General features: G+C 45.0%; 1 protein-coding gene across 7 annotated transcripts in view; it reads left to right on the top strand.

Moving 5' to 3' along the window:
* TCF20 (transcription factor 20) overlaps nucleotides 1-20184 on the top strand; it is a 119982-nt gene that overhangs the window by 55754 nt on the left and 44044 nt on the right. The window contains exon 1 of one of the 7 annotated variants that reach the window (XM_080575574.1): nucleotides 6310-6473. The exons of 5 other annotated variants lie outside the window; for them this stretch is intronic. The gene's annotated coding sequence lies outside the window, so the exon portion shown is untranslated. Of the gene's footprint in view, nucleotides 1-6309; nucleotides 6474-7045; nucleotides 7070-20184 lie in introns of those variants that run through there. One more of the 7 variants, XM_080575575.1, reaches the window with a different exon arrangement.

The following is a 20184-nucleotide window of genomic DNA, read 5'->3' as shown; positions in this document are numbered from 1 at the left end:
GTCCTAAGAAGAGGTTCCTACCTTATTTTCAGAGCCCTGATGGAACTGACGGCGTTTTATTCAAGTCTGGTTACCCTGAGCACGCTTACAGAAAAGTTAAATAGGTGGCCTCCATTCCTTGTCACCTCTTTGGGACAAACGTGAGTGCCAGTAGGGTTCCGAGCTGCAAGAGGTGGTCTCTTCAAGAGGGACGATGACAGCCCCGATACATAAGCAGAGGTTTTGTTGGTATAAACCTAAACCTGACCTTCAGCAGGCAACTGGAAGGGTCCCTAGCATCCTGAAATAGAAACTGCGTGAGATTCTACTGGGTGTTCCCATCGCTTGGACCCTCTAAAGATAGATCTCTACAGACTTTACAAAATTAAATGCTAATTTTCTGAACCTGGGTCAGTTTCCTCTGTTACCTGATAGGTTTTAAAACATTGTCATCGTTTGGGGTACATGGATGAATATATGCTTCTTTCCCATACCCCAGAAGTGTAGGCAGTGCCCCTAAATATTTGAAGATGCTGTGTTTGAAGTCATAAGTTCTGTACGTTCGCATGTGCCCTACCCTTCTTAGGATTTGAACATGTTGCTAATGTAATACAGAGCACTAAAATAAGAAATTAATGTCTTCTGAAATTCAGAATTAGGGCTTTTGAGCATTGTATGTACTTTTATGAGTCTCAAGATACAAAGTAATTAAAGCGGTTGTTTGAAGTGGTTTTTTTTCCCCATGTTTTGTTAGCAATATGAGATATATAAGTAAACAGTGGTGAAACCTCTAAAATATTTTTAATAAACCAATGTCTCCGATGAATCGGGACCAGAAAACATCACTGCATGTGACAGAAAAAAAAACGTATAATTCGGTTTCTGCGCCAAGAAGATAATGAGATTTCACGTAATGTATATCTTAAGTGGAGCCTAAGACTACCGCTATGGAAAATAAATACAGCCTTCTTAGCAGATGGGCGTAGAAGACCTTGGTTCTGGTCTAGTCTGATGTGCTCTGCTTTTGCCTCTTTCTGCTGCAAGCCCTTCTCGTGCGCTGAGTAACGCGCCTGGTGTCTGTAGTACGATAGCAGCAAGGTGCCTGGAAGAACTAACGCTGCTCCTTCAGGGACCTTTTTTTTTTTTTCCCGGTTGGAACAGCTGAGATTCAAAACAGCCATTGCGTGCATCAGGGAGGAAACCAACAGGGAGTGAAGTAAGAATCAAAATCTTAGCTGCCTCTAAAATTTGGGACTGTATGTCATGGGGATTTAAGCTTGTCAAGCCTGGAAATTCCCACTTCCCTGTAGGCAGAAAGAAAACCAACAAATGAAACCTCTGTAAAAGGCCAGCGGAATTAAAGGGAACAAAAAAAATCCTTTTCTGTAAAACATGTTCTGGCAAGGCAGAGTCGGTTTTCTGCAAGACCATTGTAAAAGATGAGTTCTTCTAATATTTGAATTTCTCCTTTTATTTAGATATGTTTAGCAATTCAGATAATGAAGATTTATTGATGGCCTTTTCTGCCTTGTTGGAGACAGTCTTGCCAGAGAATCATATTTGTGTGGCTTTCTATTTTCATTTCCACCTTTATTGCTTTGGACATCAGCATGGAAATGTGCTCCTTTTTTCCTCAAAAGTTCAGCTTCTGTTGTTCCTAGCCTTTTTACTGGACTCAGATTCTTTTGTCTGCAACATCACAATCACTTTCACAGCAACTAATTCTGATTCTGCCAGGAGCAGCTTTTTGGCAGGAGGTAAAAGGAATAAGCAGAAGAAGCTGAGCAGGTCTTAAGGTACAAAGATCCTATTTTCATGAATCAGCTCCTTGTAACGGGAAGATGAGAGGACAGAAGTGTTGCGGGATTAAAAGATAGAGCAGAATTGTCTACCGTATAGGTGATTTAATTTTTTTTCCTGCCATGATTCACGCTGCCTGCCTTCAGCTGCTTTATCATTTTTCTTCCTTTGAGAAACTCCAGAGTCCTTCAATCCAGTTGTTGTTCTGCTGCAGGAATTTGGCTCTAGGACTTAGCACTGTGGCTTATGGAGGTGCTTCTGGTGCCTGGAGGAGAGCCACTTGCAAGCGATGCACCCAAGACATGACAGTCGGTAGGCTGATTGATCTCAAATCCACGTTCTTCCAAAACGCTTTCCAGCAAGTGCTCAGGTCCTGTGGCTGTCTTAGGGGGAAAGTTCAGTATCGGTGAATTAATGAGAGGAGAGCCCTCCCTGTCTTTGCTGCAGTTCCTCGGGAGATGTCTGATGCTGCTTCTCCCTTGCCCAGGGTCAGACGTAACACTTTTTATCTGAAGTAAGCGTAAAAGAAATAGGAGGAAGGTGTGGGGAATCCTGGGGCTAGATGGGAAGAGAGGTAGGAAATGTTAATGAATGCAGCCATGCTGATGTCTTTCTTGGAGGAAGAGAAACAGGCTCGCTGCCCTTGCTTTACACTTGCTTAGAGACTTAGCTGTCCCACCGTGAGTATCAGTTTCAGTCCCTGGTTGCGTGACCTGTAGGTGCCTGATCTCGCTGTCATCTTTTGTATCATCTGTCTTCAAGCTAGTCTCTAATGCCCATTCCCCTAGCATCTAAGTGCCTCGAGATGAAAGCTGTAAAAGTGCAGCGGTGAGCCTGTGCGTGACACGGAGTTGTGTAACGGGGGAAGGATTAGGATGAGGGCAGTGCTTTGAGGGGACGGTTTTCGCGCCTGTAAGAAATCTGCGTGCCTGACTCTGGAGCCTTCAGCCCTCTGGTGCTGCTGGTTCAATGCTTTTCATCAGCAATGAAACCTTTCATAAAGGAGAAGAAATCTCTCAGAAATCTCTCAAAGGACCCCGCCAGCTGCGTTCAGACATCCTCTTTCGGCTAAGAAACACTGGGGTGCCCCGAGCCTTTCCAGCACCTGTTACCCACAGACTTGTTCTCAGTCCCACAGGCTGCATCCCTTGCAGCCGGGCTGCAGTCCTCCCCCCTTTCAGGCAGAGGGAGCTCAGGGGGGTGTGGAGATGAGGTGTGGTGGAGGTCAGGAACCGGGCACTCCTTCCTTTCCCCCCCCCAAGCTGCTGATGTATGCTCCTGCAGAGCCATAGCAACTGAGTAATCACTGAATTATGGCTAGATCAGAAGTGGTGACCTCAAAGACAGAAGGAGACTCTCCATCTCCATTTGTCAGTCCTCTCAGGGTCAGAGGGAGATTTTTCTCAGGGATCTGTGGGAGAGGGGAAAGGGATGTGCAAGGTAAGCCTTACATTAAGGCATAACAGGAAAAAAACGTTTGCTTTTGCCATTGGCAGAGCTCGTATCCGCTGAGAGAGTCATTGCTGTTTCCATATGTGAGAAGGCAGCAGGGCGTGTAGGAACAGTGACTCTAACCCCAAGGGCTATTTATGGGGCTTAATTTCACCCAGAACCTCCCATCCTTTGTAAGGGAGGGTTTCAAGTCTCGAGGCTATTTTCCTTCCCGTCTCTGGCTTGTTCGCGTGCAAGCACTTTGATTAGGTGGGAGGAAAAGATGTCTACGGGGACACAGGCAGGGCTTGGGAGGGTTTTGTGGTGGTGGTCCTGCAGCGGCTGCAGACGATTAGGGCTGAGCTGATTTCCTTCCACAAAAAGCAGGGACTTCAGTCTTATGAGGGTGGTGCGGTGCATCTGCTCAATTTATAGGACTTACTTTCTGATTACAGAATGTATTTGCTGGAAATTTACATGCAAACCTCTTTAGTTTGTTCCGTTGATTTTAAAATTGGTCCTTTAAGGGTTTATTTTGGTAAGTGACCGATTTTGGCCTTAAATCCCTGTTCTCTTTTTTTCCTCTTTTAAGAACTGAAGAGCAATTTGCTTATAAGTTGCTTTAAGCGCGTGTGGATACTATTGATGGCTTTATGCTGAACTAGAACTGCTCGCGTGGATGCTAGATACCAGCCCTGGTCACCCATCTGCGAGGTCAGAGCCCAACAGGAGCATAACGGGATTGCTTTCTCTGTTAGTCCTAACGATGTTTTATTTATAACAATATTTTGTGTAACTGATCATCGTTGAGTAGTTGTCACTGAATGGGTAAGTCAGAAGGTTGAATTTCTTTCTTCTGGAAAGAAAGCGAAGCATTCAGTGGCAAGGAAAAAAACTGGTGATGTGAACAAGGTATACTAATGACGGTGGTTTTTCTTCCGGAGTCTGCAGACAGCCAAAAATTAGGTTCTGAGAGAATTAAATTCTCCATTAAGCTCAGTGGGGTTGTATCTTAAGGCCCAATACATCACTTCAAAAGCAACAAAGTAGATGGCATCTGTGCTCACGTGATAGTTAATTAATATATTTTGGTTCTTTTGTTTTCATTCTAGACTTCAGGTGATCCTGTAGGTTACCAGTGATGCCTGCTGTAGTGTAACAGCTGACGATAGTGTGGAATTTGCCTGCATTTATAGCCTTTTTTTTCTTTTTAAACAACTTCAGTTTATCCTTGTAAGATGTTGAGGTTTTAGATTTTTTAAAACCTGACTCCTCTTGTGCTTCCTTTACGACACCCGTTAGTAGCAGAGATGGAAGCACTGTGGTGAAGCAGACAGAGATCCAGGTATTTAAGGATGCAAATTCACTTACTTTTGCGCCTTTGAGAAATTTTTGACTTGTGATTGCTAGCTCTCTTACAGTTTTATAGCATTTTTTTGGGCATAACTTTCTCTGTTCATGCTGCAACTTCATTTTGTACGTGAGGTAAGAAATACCTCGATACACCAAGCATGTATAAATAAGCTGTGTTTTCATGTATTTCTATATACTAAAGGGTTTTACTTTAAGGTACGTTTAAGTTTAACTTAAGGTAAAGCACTCGAAGCACTCCTGCCTTATAAATCTACATAAAGGATTGACCTCAATTGACATTTCCCTTCGGAATCAGAAAACAGATAATGGAAAATCAAATTATAAAACCCTTATCGAGTTCCCCCACCCCATTACGGCTTTTATCACCGTCCTCCAGCCCCAGAGGGAATGCTGCTTGCACCAAGCTTTTAGCATGCGGTGAGAGTCGACGAGATTAGGGCTGTTTGTGACGGGAGTAAAGTAACGGCTTGTCGCGGCGAATGTGCTGGCGGAGCCTCTGCTCCAGACGAAGGAGGCAGTGAATGACTTCCACCTCCCACGAGGGAGGCACCACGCCTGAAACACTGCTTGCAAGCGGGCAACAAGTGCTGGCGAGAGCACAGGCACGCCGCACGATGGGAGGAGCAGCGTGCCTCGTAACACAGCGCCCGTGTGCCCAGCCGCGATCCCCAGGTAGTGCACGCGGGGCACGCCGCAGTAAGCTAATCCGAGGGAGATAAGGCACGGATCACAGCAGCGGGCTTGGCTCCGAGAGGAGGATTCCTGGCCTTGTGCTGAGCCCAAAGAGGAGCGGAGGAGCAGGCGAGTCCTTCCTGGGCGCTCTCTTTGGCCACGTGGTTGTCTACCTGCCCTCGACGAGAAATGGAAGCAGCGCTTGTCGGACGCGCCCGGTGGTTTTCCCGGCCAGCTGCCATCGTTCCAGCCTTATCCCAACGGAATCTCAGCCGGTCTCAGAACTGATTTTGACAGATAACGCAAAGTGCGCTGCGTGGTGTTTCGCATTTATTTTTCACGGAGCAGGACACCCGCGGGGGAGCCGCCGGTGCTTTGAGGACAGCCCTTCTCGGCAGGTCGTTGCTTTTTGGGGTGAGCTGGGAGCCGCGGCCCTCCCTCAGATAAGGCTGGCTACAGGAGGATGATGTGTGCCGAGGACCTGGGCGAACAAGGCTGGGCAAACAGGGCAGCTCCCGAGCCCGTCGCATCGGCTCGGCGGAGCTCCCCGCCTGTCCCCTCATTTCTGTCACGTCCCTGAGGGAAAGCCACCAAGAGCGGTGAACGTTGGCCAAACTTCAGCTCCTCAGCCGCAGCAGCACCACCAGGCGCCCCTAACCACCCCCCCCCCCCCAGTCCACGGTCTGTAGGAGCCTCGGGAGCGCTGAGGGTGTTTATAAGAGCGTTTATTCGGCTGCTGAGGCGGTTCCGAAGCGGGAGCCGGGAGCAGCTCAGCGCGCAGCCCGCGCCCGGCCTCCATGTTGGGGAGGTCCCTTGGGGGGGGGGGGGGGGGAGGGACGCTCCCTCCCTCCCGCCACCGCGTGCGCGCGCACGCACAGATACACACCGCCGGGCGCGCGCGCGCACGCTCCGCTCGCCACCCACCCCCCCCTCCCCTCCGCCCGGCCGGGACCCGCCGCCTCGCGCGCCGTTCCCGCTGGCGCCGAGCGGCCGCCGCCATTGGCTGGGCGGGGGTCAGGTGACCCCGTGTTATTTCCTGCGTGCGCGTGCGTGCGCGTGCGGCGTGTGCGCGCGCGGCCAGGATGCAGCCCGCCAGCCCCCCGCCGCCGCCGCCGCCGCCGGGCCCCCCCCGGCCCGCAGCCGGGCCCCGCCGCTGAGCGCCCCCGCCCCGCGCCCGCCTCCCGCGGCACGGGGTGGGGGGGCGGGGAGGGCCGCAGGTAAGGGCCGGGCCCCGGGAGGTGCCCCGGGAGGTGCCCCCGGACCGCTTCACCCCCCCCTTCCCCCTTTATTCCTGCAGGGAGCCGGCGGCCGTGGGCCTGCCCCTGGGGCTCGGGGCCCGCCCGGGGTGCACGGTGGTCCCGGCCCCTCGGCAGGGTTGACCTGGCCTCCGTTGGCGGAGCGCGGCCGGGCCGCTGGCGGTGCTGCCGGGAGCTGGTTTTCCTTACCTCCGGGGAGGACTACGGGAAAGTTATGTAAGCCGGGACCGGAGCCGGCCGGTGGCACCGGGGCTGCGTTGTGAAGTTGGAAATGGGGCTGCGGTTGTGTGCGAATCAACAAGCGTCTGCCTGCGCGGGGGGGGTTGGCACCGCCAGAATCCCTCGTCTCGGTGGGTGGACTGCCGTGGCTCTGTGCTGTGGCTCTTACCCGTAGCGTTACACCTCCGTTAGGAGGGCAGGCAGCCTGCTTGAATCCTGGCATCGTTTCCCACACCATTCCGCTTCTCTTCTCCGTCTCTGAAAACAGGAGGGGAAAAGAAAAAAGCGAGATGCCTGCGAGGGGACTGAGGATCAGTTTCTGAGCTTTCTATGTTTAGGTTAGTGTTTTGAAAGCTATTCGTGTCTGCAGTGGCTGTTGCCATCTGTTGATTCCACGGATAATTCCGAGCAGTCCTTGCTTTCCAGCGTGCTTCCTGATCAATAGCTGCGCGTGTAGCAGTTGGCGCACCTTTAACCCGGCTTTGCTCAACCTTTCCGCTTGCCCAGAGCGGATGGATGATGGACATGCAGCAACCTTCGCGTTACAGATGCAGCATATTTGTTAAATTCAGTTCAGGAAGAGGTGTCCGTTTGGTGGAGCATATGTGTTACACAGAACAATATTAAGCATTTTAAGTTTTCACTTGGCTGAAAGCTTTTTGCCTTCAGTGTGCCGCCCTACAAAATGTGGATTTGTTTCCTTTACCTTGAGTTGTATGAAGCTGTATTTTTTTTAAATCCATCTCTGCATTAGGTTCGGTTCACACATAAATAGTCATCTACATTAAAATACTGCAGAAAGTATAACTACCAAAAAGAAACGAAAAAAGAGTATTTATCAGTCACCTTTCTCTTAATAAACTTTGTTAATAGTACAAGGAGAGGAGGATAGTATTTGTCCACTTCTGTAAATTGCTGGCATGTGGAATGCATATTTTTGTATTTTCTTAACTTTCTCCTGGTTAAGTTAGCAAGTAAGGTACTATGCTTTCTGAGGGGGAGGATGACAACACCTTTCATGTCAAAAATATGACTTGCTACTGTACATTTTCATTGCTTACGGTTTTGGGAATAACCTCAGACAAACTGATAGCTTTGGGGCTTTGTATTAATGCGCTTAAATGTCTAGGGGAGGTTTTTGGACCTTCTTGCAAGTTTGGTATTCTCTAGCCTACTTAGCTTTAAATTTGTTAGCATCTTTTTGAGTAGAATAGTATGTGTTTTGACATAGCTTGGGCTTTGATCTCTAAATCAGGTTTCAGAGGCTTTGGGAATTATGGACCCTGTTTTTTTTCTTTTTTTTCTCCTGAAATGCGTACTTTAATGTACCTTTCCAGCCTGGGGCAGGTTGAAGATGCTTCTCAGTATGGAAGCGCTTGGAGCAGCTTGGTTGAGTGTCTTTAACAGGAGGTCAGATTTTTAGGGGGGGAGAGGGGCGCTTTTCTTAGTTATTAATGCTTTGTAAAGAAGGCCCGAGGTGGATTTTTATGAAAGCAATAAATCTGTTTCTGTAATGCATAAGTAAGAAGTGAAGGTTATTAAAATCAAACAGAAAACTCGCTTGCGTATTACTTGTAGAGGAGAACTCTTTATTGTCAGAAGTTTCTTTAACCTTTGGCTGAAGAACTGGAGAGAGATTAACCGTTCTTACATCGTAAAGGATACTTGGATTAAACTTAAAAGCTTAAACAGTGTAAGTGAAAGCATTCTTAATACGGTTCTATATGTGATTGTTAGAGGTATAAAGTCTATAGGAAAATGACTGGAATGTGCAGGTTTTGGGGTTACTTTCTCCTTTTGCCATCGTAGAAACGTGTGCAACAAAGTCCATTTGGGTTCTTAGTACAGTATTAAAAAGCAAATCACTGCATACCCCTCTTCTGCCTTCCTTTTTAGGTCATGCTTAACTAAACCACCCATGAAGCGCAGCAAAATGACAATAGTTGCTCCTTTTAGAAGGGTCGCTTCATAGGAACTGTACTGCACAATTCCTGTTGCTACTCTACCAGCTTGGCACGTTGCTATCTGGAATGAGGGCATAAGATGTAATAAAGTTGAATAATTTTCATGCTGTTTGCTTGGCTCCCCTATAATTTGAGGTAAGGGTATATTTAGGAGTTTATAGCTGGCTTAGGCATGTCTTGCCTTTTGACACGGGGTATGCCAGATCTCTGTTTGGGTGGGGTGGCTTTTTAATTAAAGCATACATTTACATTTTTTTCATAACCTGTTCAATTATATTTTATACTTACAGAGGGTATTAGACCAATGTTTTTGGAACCAGAGTTCTTATAAATTCCAAAGATTCAGGAATGTTTTTGGCAGTGCTAAATTCTCAGGCTGCAGTGTGTACCTTAACGGGCTGTGTGAGGATTGGGGTTAATTAATGCTGCGATGGGCCTCTGAGACAGGAAGGATTGCGTTCAGCAACCTAAGTTTCTGAAGGGTCAGCTAGCATCAGTTGGTGGAACGTCCTGTGGTTTATCTGCTGATAAAGACTGGACTGAGACCAACCACCTCTTCCCTTTTCCAGTACCTAAAATCAGGTAGCAAAAATGGTTTTTATGGCTCTCTTTGGTGAAATCTTTCTCAAAACAAATAAGCAAATGAATTGCTTGTTTAGCTTTTGGACTTCTGAAATGAGAACTAAAGATGATGTCAAGTATTTTTACTTCTAATAATGTTGATATGCTATGGTAGAAAACCTTGAATAGAAAAAATAGTGCTACTGAGGACACAAATATAATGTGAACAGAGTTGTAAGTTCTCAAATAACACAGGAGAGACCGTTGTGTTTCACTCCTGGTAATGGGATCCTAATATATGGTTCTGTTTTTATCAGTTTCTCTTTTTTAATACTGGTATTGTAATTCTTCTGACCTGGCTCCCCTCCTGTACAGTTCTCATCTCAATACCAGTCTTGACTGATGGGAACCAATGTCTGTCCTCCAGTTACGTGCTGGTGCATCTGTGTCACGTTGCAGTGTCCTGCTACGGCACTCCTTGATCTCTTCAGCCGAGCCTTTCTGCTCTTGCTTACCACTAAGTTATGCGTTGGTTGGTTTGAGGAAACTTGGAAATGCATGCGATTGTCTTCTCCATGCCTTTACGTGGGTTTCCTTTTGGTTTAAAAAAGGAAAAAAAAAAAAAACAGAAGCCAAAACCAAAGACTCAAAAGTTGAAGCTGACCCGTAATCATAAGCCGATTCTGTTTAGCCCCGTTGGAGGGTAAGGTCAGTTCAGGATGTTCTGCAGTCTGTAATATGCTGCCTGTTTGCCTTCGGAGGGAAAAAAAAATTACCAACTCTTGAACTAGTTTGTGCTGCATTTATGAACAAAACAGCACAAGCAGTCAGACTTCGATTTTTAACTGGATGCAACGAAGCATTTATGTTGCAGTACAGTTCACATTCTCGTGCTGGATTGACCTGGTGACAATGAATATGCACAGGCTTTCCCAATGCTCCTTGTGTTTCTTATTTTTACCCTGGTGCTTATAGCTGGTGATAGTACTGGAAAAAACAGGGCTCCTGTCTGAAAGCCCCGGTTTGAAGTCCCTTTGGGACTTTGGGCTGTTCTCAATTTGAGAAACGCAGTATTTCTTGCCCGTGTTGTGATGCAACAAGTACAAAAATGCAAGGAAAATTACTTTTCCTCCTCTTTGTAAGCACACAGCGTGTATTTGTTCATCCTAATAACTGCATGTGGAATGACTGTGTATTTCATGCTAGAATATGATTTATTTTGGAGGATTTTACTGGTCTGAACTCAGCCATCTAATTGCTAGTAAATTTCAAGTCGTAAACAGAGCCCTCAGATGAGCTCTGATAAGAGCTCCGTGCTTAGCTGGGAAGTGCTCAGGGACCTGCTTCGTTAGAAGCTTTCATACGCTTTATTGGGAGCGTTGTTCGTATCGCTTTTCCTGTAAAGCATACGTGCTGTAAACTGCCTTGGTAATAGCTTTTAACTGAACTGAAGACGAGGCACTGGTCTGCTAGGGGCTGGGAGAGCTGACGGTACAGGTGGCTTTTGGCCATACGCAGCATCGCTAACCACTGGGAAAAACGTACCCAGGGCTTAAAAGCTGAAAGAAGAGTGGGTTCTTCACACCTTCCCGAAGTTAAAGGGGTAAACCATTGGATGTTGCGATGAAATCTTTCTTTTTGATAGGTCTTGAAAAGCTTGATAGACACTTAGCAGGCGGTGAAATAAATGAGCCGAGCCCTGATACACGGGGTGGTAGTGGGTTGTGTCCCATGGGAGCGGCGCTGCATGTTTGTGTGTAGGGAAAACTCAACTGTGCCATCCTTACACCTTCCCTCAACGTCATTGCATGAATGGAGGAATGTTCCTTGCTTTCCTTGGCCTCTCCTTTACCCGGAGTGCACAAAGAGAACCCTCCAGCCACACAAAAAGGACAGATGCGGAATCGCAGGTCATTTGGTTCACCTGCTCTGCTGGGGGACTGGCTTTGGTTGGTGATGACCCAGGGAGGCCTGCTGCAGCGCGGCTGTCTGGATTTCTGTCTCTGCCTCTCTGACTTGAGTCAGCATCATGTTTGCTGCAGTTTGGGGAACGGGCTGGTGAGTCCTGCTGTCTGGTCCTTTCCCCTTTTGCTGTGGGGTGCTCTTCCCGTTCAGCGTCTTGCACCTGCCTCTGCTTCTTGTATCCCAGTCATCAGAGACAAAACTCCTCTCCTGGGAGTTGCTCAGTTGACTGCAGCTGGTTTGAATGATGGGATCACGCAGTTAAGATGGACAAGCTTGACTTGTCAGGTGTTCATTTTGTTTGTTTCCTTGCTGTTTGTTTGTTTTTGTCTTGGGGGGAATTAAAATTTTCTGTATGCTTGAAAGGTGGCGTTTGTGGAATACCAAAGTTGTGTGCACATATAAAGGAGTTTTGGAAGGGTTGGTTGCTCGTACCCACTGCTGAAAGAGACAAGGGGAAGTGAAGAGGTTAACTACGTGCATCTCCTACAGCCTAATCAAAAACTTGTTGAATTTGGTGGAAAAAGATGCATTGACTTCAGTGAATTTGGATCAGGCTCACGGGGAAAGCACATCTCTCAGCTCAGTAAGAAACAGGGTCAGGAAGTTCCTCAAGGCAGACAGGAGAGGAGTTAAGAAATAAACTTCCTTGCTTATAAACCACAGTTCTTTGGATAAAGACTTTGTTAGGCTGTGTTTACTCACAAGATTTTCCTGACTGGATCCATGTGTATGTTGCAAGTCTGAAACAAGCAAGGAGTAGGATCCTTCTGCCCAGTTAGTTTACAAGACATAAAAAATTAAATCAGAGCAACTCTGAAGACAAAAGCTAATGGCTAGTTTTCATCGTCATCATTCTAGCTTAAACAAGGTAACAGACTCTTTGCTTTTTTCACTGAATGTTTGGATGTTTTAAAGCAAGGGAGGAAACACCATCTCATCTTTATGTTCCTTTAACAGACCTCTACAACTACGTGAGCATTGTGGAGTGATTACATATAACCCATCATGCGTGATCTATGGAAATTGTCTGTCTTTATTTAGCTTCTTGGGGGGAGGCAGGATGGAGAAAGAAATAGCTTTCTGTGATGGTGGTTGTTCAGTTTTTTTCCACCATGTTCTCCCCGAGGTACAGGATGAATGACCGCAGGGACCCAAACGTAACAGAATGATGGGGCTGATTCTCAGAGTAGCGGACCAGCTACAGCTCCCTCTGTCGTACTTTGATGTCTGAACTCTAGCATTTACCAAAATTATGCTCAGAGTGCAGCATCTTTGTTATCCTCTGCTAATTCGTATTTATAGAAGTATTCGTTCTTCTCCCATGCTGAATTCAACTTCTTTGCCTTCAACTGTTAACTTCTTTATAATTCATTCGCTTTCTTCAGGACATATGCTGTAGGCTAGGAGATGGACGAAGCTTCTGCTGCGTGTACACCATCAGCTTTGCAAGCTTGTGTTTCCATCACCAGTTTCAGGTGCTGCTCAGCAGTTTCACTGTGGTGATACTGAAATCTGCTGGGGAGGAGAAAGCTTTAGGCCCTGCTTGTGGGAAGAGATGTGCAGTTGTAGCTTCCTTGCTTCTGTGAAGTGCTTATGCTCGTAGGAATTAATTTCGGTGTGGTGTGCTCTGACTGCTGTTGTCATGCGCTGCCTTTGGCTAGGGCAGCAGGGCTTAGGAGCACGGGGTTAAGCGTCCGCAGTTGGAAGTAGCGGGATGCAGTGTCTTGTTTCTTGATTACTATGGCCTCTGTTTATACCTTATAATTTCAGACATTTGGCCAAAGGGGATTAGGAGTTTAATCACGTAATACTTATGAAATAGACATGGAAAGAGACTTTCATTGACTCCATGGGGAAGCTGGTGAGAATGAACCAACTGAAGTGCTTTAGGCTAAGGCTTAGAGATACAGGAGTGTAAAAAATCTGAACCTAAGGAATTCTTACCGGTTTGCTCCAGCACTACAGCGTGCTGCCTCCTCTTGGTCGTCTGTCTGTTGGGTATGCCAGCAAACCACAGTGAGGATGGCGCAAGAAGATGGGTAATCTGAAAAAAATCAAAACAAAAAATTATTTTCCCTCCTCACGTTCTGTCAGTAAGCATCAGATGTATTTAACTGTAGGGTCAAGTCTTCCATAGCAGGAATGTTTGCAGGCTTTCCACACCAAATTACTCCTAAATCTTTGTTGCTTCAGGGGAATAAAGCACCAGCTTGAGAGGAGGACTGATAACCTTGGCTAGTGAAACTTGCAAGTGGCACAGTGCATAGCTACATTTCTTGTATCCCATTCTTAAAGGAATAAAGATTTTGGCAAGAAGTTTGGAGGAGATAAATTTGAGTACAGCCTTTCTGCAGCGGGATGGTGACTGTTCAAGTAGATTGAGGTTGTGTCTCTCGCTGATTTTGTTGGTTTTGCATGTGATGTAACCGGGTTGTATGATCCTCAACAGTGGATTTATCCTAATCAGTGGATTTAATTCTTGTATACAGCGTGTAACCTGTATTGTAATGAAGTTGCACATAACTGATAGAGATTTCGTGTTAATTTACTTCATTTGCCTTGAGGAGTTCCCAGGAGTCTTAGTTACAGGCTCATTGCACCAGGCATTGTAGAACAGAATGAAAAGGCTTGGTTGTGTGGACTACTTGGAATAGAAAAAACACATGTTGCTGCTTAAATATTTAATGTGTGACCTCTGCATTCATCTCAGCAACTTGTCATAATTTGAAGAGAGAACGCATTTAAGACTTTAAAGGCAGGGCTGCTACTCAGTATGAAGAATTTATAAAAAGTTAATTAAAAATAACGTGCTAGATTTTTTTTAACTGTTGTATAGTTCTGAATATTTGTGATATTGGATTCATTTCTGCAATGCAAGTGAGAGCTTAGAGGTTCTATCTGGCAGCCCTGCTCACTCTTGTCTGCTCCCATCTTGCAATTAATTGACTTCTCCTTCTCCCTGCCTTAATTTTTGTAATTGGAAGGTGAGGTGAGAGTTGTGGTGCCGTTGCTGAATGTCCTGTCTCACATGTTGAGGAGCTGAAGAGCAGATGAGGAGCTGCCTTTGAACTGGTTGCTCAGCTCCTGGTGTGTTGCAGAAGCTGGCGGGATGTTTGTGTGGAGACATTGGCGATACGGGCGCAGGTGAATTTTCAGTGTGAGGCAAGTAACGAAGGGCCAAAACTTTTGGGAGAACTACTGAATTGCCTGAGGAATCCGCAATCAGTTGGGAGAGAAGAAGGGAGGAGCTGAGGGTTCGGTATTCTTTACCCACCATCAAAATGAAAACTTGTTTGACTGTAAAGATGAAGAGCCTTTTAAATACGAACTTCTGATTTCAAGTGCACTTCACTAGCCATGGCACTCAAGCCATCCCTGCTGTGTTCGTTTTGCTGGTACAGAAGTTTGTGTGCCGATACGGTGAGCGGGTCTGTCAGCTCAGAAATGGCTTTTTGCCCTTGCAAAAATGTTTCTCGACCATATCAGTTCGCTGGTCTGCCTTGCGACCTTAGCACTGTGAAGGAGGCTGGACCTCCTCATCGGGTGCACGGAGAACGGACCCTGCATGTGAGACTGGAGTCGTCGTTTTAATCTGTGACATAAAAATGGAATCTGAGTGACTTGCACAGCTTCTTCCTGACGGTCGCTGTTAAAAAATGTAGCTGGATAACTTTGAGCAGTCAGGTGGTGGGGTTTCAGGAGCTATTTAAGTGCATCCGTGCTGTTGATTTAGACCAGGAACCAATAATGTAGTAATAAGGTCAAATACATAAAATCAGGTAAAATTCTGCTAAACCTTGATCGTTAGTTACATTCCTCAAAATGCATGTTTTCACAGCGTCACGATTTAAATACTAGCTTACAACAAAATGTTGTTCTTGTCAAGTTGTTCCTTTCATCGTGTTTTGGAATATAAATTTAACAGCACGCTTCCATCAAAGCGCGGAGCTGAACTGGAGCTAGTGTTTTAGTTCTGGTCACGTAGGCAGAGAGTAAGGAAGACTTGTAAATGCAAAAAAATCTCTTTGGATATTTTAATTTGGTGCTATCAGTATGTTTAAAAAAAAATGGGGAAAAATGTTTTTTTGGGGAAAAAAAAATCCACAGTCAAATAACAGCCACTGCAAGATTCTGATTTGCTTTGTTTGTTGATATGGTGCCTTTTATTACAGCAGCTGAATGCTCCAGGTTCTTGTATGTCTGTTCACATCTCCCCTGTGAGATAGGAAGATGCAATGACTCAGGCTTAGTGTTATTTTTATTTTTTTTTTGGTGGCCACTTAGGGAAATATATGAAATAAGAAGATCTAGATCTTATCTAGCACAATAATCCCCAGAGCATTCCCCTCTCTCGACTGACAGAGCTCACTGTGTTCCTTCTGCCACGCTCAGCTGTTCTTCACCCGTTCTGTGCGAAACATTTGCTGAATTGTTTGGATTTAAACTTACATATACTGACTTTAAAAAAAAAAAAGTCTGTGCAGATATTTTTGTAAAGAAGGCATAGTGACTCTGTGAGCTGATGGAAACTAGAATCCGGTTGTCCAAACTTTAACTTATATAGAGGAATCTTTTGATGAAGTTTGTGTTGGGCAGAACAAAATTCAGTTTTTATGTTACTAGTGTTGGCACTGATTGGCAAGACACTGCTAACTTGTGATGTTATTAGAAGCGTAAGCATTTATAGTAGCTGCATATGTGTGTATTTAAGATGTTATTGTGACTCTCTATAGAATGTAAAATTCAGTTTTCAGTAACCTAATTAAATATTCTGGTTTAAACTTCCATTTTTACATACTTTTGAAGGTGGCTTGAAGTAAATACTTCAGCTGCCTCGCTACTTTCTGTTACTCTATGAAACTGAAATGTCCTGTTTAAACGTGGGGTGGTGCAGTGAAGCTTCTTTGCTAGAATGAATAGTGATGATTTGGTTAGAGCCAGGTCTGACTGCAGTTTTCTCCAGAAGTAGTGCAGTGGTGAACGAGACAATAGGAGTTTCCTGTGTGTTAGGCTGCTCTGTTTATTTGTAGTATACAAAAACAGCTTTTTGATGGAGCAGGATCCGAAACAGGTTCGTAGAAAGGTATGAAGAAAATCTGTCTTGCAGCTCAGGCTGACCACAACTTTTTGAAAGATGTGAGCTGTGATTGCTACTGCTCGGACAAGCTGCTGACCTCTTGGAGTGCTGGCCACCTCAGTGTACTCTCACGTCACACCTAATGCTGAAAGCTCAAGCTACCTTTTTTCTTTTAAAAAGGCATCAAATGTAGGAGAAACAAGCTGAGTCTGTTAATTAGTTAAATGTAGCCTTAGGTTCGATCCTTCAGTTCACTTGGTTGTGTCAGAGCTGAGTTGCCTTCGCTTGAAAGCAGCGGATGAGGGAATGTTTCTTTTATAGCTGAGTACCTGCAGAAACGAGGCATAGCAACTTGGCCTTGACCGTGGAAGTGATACTGAGTACATGGACATCTATTTTCCTTTTATTTTATGCTTAATTCGGATCCTGGAGGTTTGAGGTTACAAATGATGCTGCTGAGGTGCTTGTGCTGAAGTTCTGGAATGGTTGGGAGTTTTGGTTGAGGGTACGTATGGTCTGCAACTTTAAGAAGGTGGAGTGAGGAAGGAAGGACAAAAATTGTCTTGGTTTGTACAGGTGGTGACTAGAAATGGTTGTGGAGATGCGTGTGCTCTCTTACTTGCACAGCATTTAGCAAATGAGTCTATTTTAATCAGAAGCCTGGATGCGTACCATTTAAAAAACACAATGGTTTGCGCACACCATGGAAAATGCATCTTAATGTTTGTCGCCTGTCTGTAACTATGCTTTCTTTTCTGAACATCATGCTAGGAAGAGAGGTCTTTGACAGATCAGCGAAAATACATTGCGTTTGGCTGCTTCCTGAGACTTCTCTGCACAGATGGGTCGCAGTAGTCACCCAAGCTAAAGAAAATTTAACGGAGCAGAAAGACCTCGCTTACCTCCTACAGAAGGAGGCGACGCTCGTTTGGTTTGTTCTTTTATAGGTAGGCTTATTGTTAAGAATTAAGCATAGCCCCACAGTATTTTGTCATTTAGCTCGCTCATTTTGAGCTGTCTGTCTGTAGTGCTGGCATCGATGTGACGTGGGAAAATCTGGGCAGCTGTCCAGTATCTATCCAGTCTTCAGTAATCGGGACAAAAAAAGTTTGAAGATCTGTATGGCTTTTAAAAACCTAGCACAGGTTGCAGAAAATCATTTCATGTGGTAATCTTGGTGTGGGGGGACTGACGAACCCCGTTAATCATCAGTGGCTGGGCAGTCTCATAGACATGCAGGAATCACAAAGATGTTTGCATGCTGGTGGCTGCCGCTTGATAACCCTGCTCATGGTAGGATCAAAGTATGGCAGCTCCATGTTTTTGGGAACTCCCACATTAACAAATATGTTCTGCAAAGGTGTTCCAGATGATTAAACCAGAAACAAAATCTGCATTGTAGATGTGCTTAGAAATAAGTTCACATAACTCAGATTTCATAACTGAGGCTATTTCTTTATCAACCACAAAAGCTTGTAGTACGGTTCCTTCGTTCCTACCAGGCTGAAGACAAAAATTTTGGTTACTGGGATATTTGGGAAGAAACAAAACCATCGGAGCAGAGTGAAACAGCTTAGCCTAGTGAATGTAGTTTGTAGTTTCTGGATGGATCTGCTTAGATGGCTGTAAAGCTACAGGCTATAAATACTGGAGGAGAATTACGAGGCTTTGTTGGTAAGCTGCACGCACCTGTAGTGAGAGTGTAGGTGTGATGCTGGAGTAGTGAAAGCTGTGCCAGAACCTTCTCTTTCCTTCGAATAAAGGCAGGCATTTTTGGATGTTTTTGTTGCGTGTGTTGGTAGATGCTGTAAATGTGTGTAATTTGTGGCTGTTGGTGGAGTGCTTTTTTGAAGGTGGGACTTCACCCCTTCTGCTGGGGATGAAGTTACGGACGTGTACCACTGTGGTGTCGCCTTTAGTCAGCAGTTGGTGCATCATTCTTTGGAGTTCCTGCATGTGGAGGAGTATGTACCAGCTGAAAATACTCTCTGTTAACGCTGCTGGCAAAATTTTAATCAAATAAATGTATTTTTTTTTTCCCATGGATCTAGGTAGGCTTTGAAGGCCTCTTCATCTGTCTGAATGTATCTTATTAACAGAGCTTGCCTATGGAATTATCCTTGGTGGTTTTGCTGAGAAGACAGCACTTAAATCTGAGCACTTTGCCGTGCTGTTATTATTAAGAAAGATTATTACAATAGTAATTGTAATAGTCCTGTATTTATAGTACATTAATGACAGGAAATGTGCTACAGGTCTTAAGTTACCAATGATGTAATGGAGTGAAGCACCTCCTATGTTTTTTTTATACCTGTTATTAATGAAATGCCTTTTTCCTTTTTTTTTGGCTGCTAATCTGCTGGTTGTATTTCTTAAGTTCCTTATGAGATATTCAAAAGAAGTGTTGTGCTGAAGAAGAATGGAAAACAGAGCATTTGCTTAGGGCATCAGCGATTTTAGTTCACCTGACCAAAAATGTTTGTTTATTTGTCAGGGTAAGAAGCCAAGATCAGAAATATATAAATATTCTCACTGTTTTGAGTTTTGTATCTTCTGGACTAAATAAATACTACATGCTAAGATAGTGTGAGATTATGGAGGGTACACATCTGTGCCTCAGGCTGATCATTTCTGGATCGCTGTTCTTAAAGGTATTGTATGGTATCCTGTGCTGATTCCTTTCCATAATGTAATTACAATTATACTTCTTAAATAGTGAGGAAGTTTTCAGAATGTTTTCTAGCGCCGTTAACATTGGTATGCTGGTGGTTTCCCAGCCCTTGTTAGTGTTATTGTAGAAGAATGAATTTCATCAAAGATGAAAGCTTTTGCATGATGCAATGCAAAAGAGGCTGCCCGAGACCTTGCTCGGGCTATGCAAAGGAAGCGTTACTGAAGTCACATTTAAAAATTAGCGTGAGGTTCTGTGGGAGCCTGTGATGAGGATGGAAATGTTGTTGTTATGAGAAGAGGATGCAAAGCACGCGAGCGCTGGGAGCTGCGTGCAGTCTCCGTACCACAGGAGTGTTGCTGATGGCAGAGCCCCAGACTGCTTATCTGGAGAAGCTGCTTTCTAACACCTGCCACTTGCAGTAGCCGTTCTCTTACCTCTGGTTTGATAACTTCCTTCTATTTCTGTAGAGGTTTTCTTCCCTGTTTTTATTTTGTCTGATTGCTCACCGTAAGAGCTGGTTATACAAAAGGGGAGAAAGAAGCTTGTATTAGCTGTCACAGCTTTGGGGGCAGGAGCTTCAAACCGACAAAAAAAAAAAATAATTCAGAGAAATGAGCTTTCCCAGAAGAAACGCAAACTGGACAAATCACCACATTGTGGCACTTATAAAAGTGTTATTCATGTGATGCATGTAGTCTTTAATATCCTTTTTTTAAAAAAAAAAAGTGGAAGTTAGCAGAACACCAGACCTCTCTTACAGTGTAAGACTTCATTGCTGTTTTAATCTTATCCTCTAATATTTTGAAGCTGACTTCCTAGAAGGGGCCAGGCAGAATCAGAAGTATCAGCGGTTTGATAGTTCCCTTCTGGTTCTAGTAAATGGTTTGTGCAGCTTGATGACCAGAAGAGCATTACCAAAAGAAGGCTGCGACACAAGGACGCCTGAGTTATCAGAAAGAGGTTGTGGAGACGTGTTTTGAGGAGGTTTGGGTTTTTGTGTGTGCCATAGCCTGTACACCCAAATAAGTAGAAACCCAAATATAACCAGGTTGCCCTTCTGAAACTCCCTAACGGTGGAGTTCGATGCTTCCATATAAGATGCATCTTAATAGTAAAATCCTGAGAGGCATATGGAAAAAGGGCACGATGCCACACGCAGGCTGCATCTTATTTGTGTGCCTGTTTTCCTGGAGCTCTTTAGCGATCTTCTGC

This window comes from Anser brachyrhynchus (genome assembly GCF_964034855.1).
Source record: "Anser brachyrhynchus genome assembly, chromosome: 1".
In the NCBI taxonomy this organism is placed as follows: Eukaryota; Metazoa; Chordata; class Aves; order Anseriformes; family Anatidae; genus Anser; species Anser brachyrhynchus.
The sequence above is the reverse complement of the archived record's forward strand: the minus strand, read 5'-3'. Positions and strand labels throughout refer to the sequence as shown.